Here is a 3,048-nt window from a genome sequence, read left to right on the forward strand (position 1 = left end):
CTAATTTGTGTCAGTTAAGAGGTCCTTGACGTGAAAATGTTTGAGAACCACTGCCTTAACGAATAACTTAACACTGAATTCACTTTTTTGTATTAGTAAATCTCTACAATCTACAATCACATGATTTCAATTGATCGTGGCCCCATTATAAAAGTATATATGTGTTGTAAAACCCCAGAACTTTAAGATAGTGTAAGCTAGTGCTGATCAGTGATATTCTGAGGCGAGACACCACCCAAACCACACTTAAACAAGATTACTGAAGAAAATTTCTAATAACAGCAATAATAAAATAGAAATTATACATTTAATTATTTTTTATTATAATTTAACATGATAATATGTTATATACCACTTGCATACTATAATTATAGTATACTATATACCACTAGTATAATATTAATTCCATTTGAACAACTACAGCTACACCTTTACGTTTATTCCCTTTTTATTCGTCCATCTTGCTCCACTCCTCCACTTTTTGTCAAGCAATATTTTAACAGTACTTTTTAGAAAACAATTAACGCTAAAATATATGAGTTGGGGGGGGGGGTCTGGGGGTCCTCCCCCCCAAAATCTTGAGCATTAAACATAAAGCATTAAGCATAAAGCATTTAATTTCCTGCATTCTGGTGAAATTTTCTTCACCAATTTCCTTTCCTGCAATAATTATTATTATGGTGGAAATGTTTTATTCATGGAAAAGGAAGACACAGAATTCAGATGGCAGGTGACACTTGAAAATCTAAAAATATAAGAGAACAGATAATCTGGTCAAGTTGTTAAAGTTACTGACTGGTGCTGCATGTTTTAGGGTCATTTTATAATTAGTAGCTTGTTTTTTTTTTGCTTGAGTTAAATAAATAAATGCAAAATAACTTTTCTCAAAGCATTTTCATTTGTTATTTAACATTTCTGGCTGCAAGCTGTTCAGAACATTTTTAACAAACGCTTTCAGAAAGTGGTGGGGACAAAACCAGCCATTTCAAATGGTGGTAGGGACATGACCCCAATGTCCCCAGTGTAAACAACACCAAACCGACTGTGTTGACTTTAGCCTACCTTACATGTTGTTATGAGTTAAGGATTCTGGTCTGTTTTGGTTCCATTTCGTGTGTGCTACTGTTTTGCCCATGTTTGTTCTGTGTTCTATTGATGCTGTTTAAGTCTGTTTTGGCTTCTGTGTTTCTCTGTGTAACCCTGTTTATTCATTCACATGTCCTAGTTTACTCTGTATCTGGTTTCATGGTTTGGGGTTCTTTGTTTCTATAAGCTTTATTTGATCTTGTCATGTTTAGGGTAGGGTTTGTAGCAAAGTTAGTTCTTATGTTTATCTGCATGTTTTTTTACCTGCTGAGTCCTTAGTCCTAGGTTTCCATGTTTTAGTGTAGTCCTGTCTCCTGTTTGGTCCAGTCCATGCCCTGATTTTGCATTCTTTCCATGTTTTGTGTTTTACTTTGGTAGATCTGTCCTAGTGTGTTCTAGTGAGCTTTACTTCCTGTTTTACTTTGTAGTGTTCAGTACTCATGTGTCCTTGTCTAGCTTTGCTTCCTATTTGATTACCCGATGTGTTTCAGCTGTGCTTCCCTCCCTGCTCGTTTGCGCACAGTGTTCTGCTGTGCCTTGTTCGTTGTGTTCTGAGTTCTTGGCTTGTATATTACTTTTTGGATTTCAGCCTCGTTTGGAATTTGCCTGCATCTGCGAGTCAGCCTGAGTATTTCTGTTTGAGAATAAATCTTTTGTTTAACTACATCCTCTGTGTCTGCGTTTGGGTCCACACCTAAGTCTGCACTCAGCGTACCCCATGGCACAAGTAGCCTACCGTGCTGCCTCTGGTCTCCATAAATGAACAATTAGCTTAGCTGATATTATTGGTTAATAACAGTAGGCAAAGCTATAAAATTGGCAACATTACTGTATCTGATAGGGCAGGTAATATTGTAAGCTAGCTTACTTCTGTCTTACATCAGGCTTGCTTTCCGATGGATAGTTTATTCAGCAGTTCAGCAGCTGTCAGACTCCAGTGTAGCGGACTTGAAAAAAGATCCGCCCTACTCTGCCTCTGATTGGCTGTCAGGTTTAGCCATTAGGAGTGATGATTGGTAAGGCATAGGTGTAAATTTGCAAAGCTCATGCCAGAGTGGACTCGGTAGATATAACCGACCGACGACTATTTTCTCATCGAATCTGCACAAATCACGTAGATGACCCATTTTGGTCTCAAAACGGCGTTAGCATGCCTTATATATTTTAAAATAATTTTGTTTGGCTGGTAAATGCTACATTTAGATAAATTTTATACATAGTATAAAATATAGAAATATTTGATCACATAGTGGCTAATGGAAAACATAGCTTATCATCCTCAATATAATCGGTATGAAGTTTTTCCATAACTTTTGGATGTTTGTCTTGGATTGATTGTCATAGTGATTCTACTGATAATAATACAGTACAGGTATTTATTGGTGGTGGCTGAGATGAGGCTCCATCCCCTGATGCACTTTGCGTATCTTAAGATGAAGCGCTATATAAATGTAATGCATTATTATTATTATTTATTGTGTTGGTAGGACTTCAGTGTCACCCTTGACATTTTGATCGTTGTGTGTGTGATTTAATGACCTTCTTCTCCTAATGTCTGATCAGAAGCTTTCTGCTGTTCTGTGTTCAGCGAGTCTGTGCATGTAGGCCCACAGATCCAGCCAAATCAGAACCAAATCAGGAAAATGATGTCCTTTTCCATTTTACCTGAAAGCTGCGTGAGTGCAGGTACTAGTGAAAAAGATGGTCAGCATTAAGTTTTGCAAGCACAGAAAACTATCTGTCCATAGCGTTGCTGATGCATTGCAGAAAATGCCACAGGCATGGCCACTGTCGGCAGCGATTGGCAAGACCTGCGTAGGTGAGAAAGTTTGTATTAATTCCTCATGTGACACTTTGTGTACCACCAAATAAGTGTGCACCACCACACCAGTTTGTACGATTCATCAAGTCTCACCCTCATCTCTAACCGCAGGCTTTTTACCCTGCCTTTAAGTGAAGCCT

This window comes from Micropterus salmoides, unplaced genomic scaffold (assembly GCF_014851395.1).
Source record: "Micropterus salmoides isolate LMB-PRFRI ecotype aquatic unplaced genomic scaffold, ASM1485139v1 Ms_hic_scaffold_5, whole genome shotgun sequence".
Classification (NCBI taxonomy): Eukaryota; Metazoa; Chordata; class Actinopteri; order Centrarchiformes; family Centrarchidae; genus Micropterus; species Micropterus salmoides.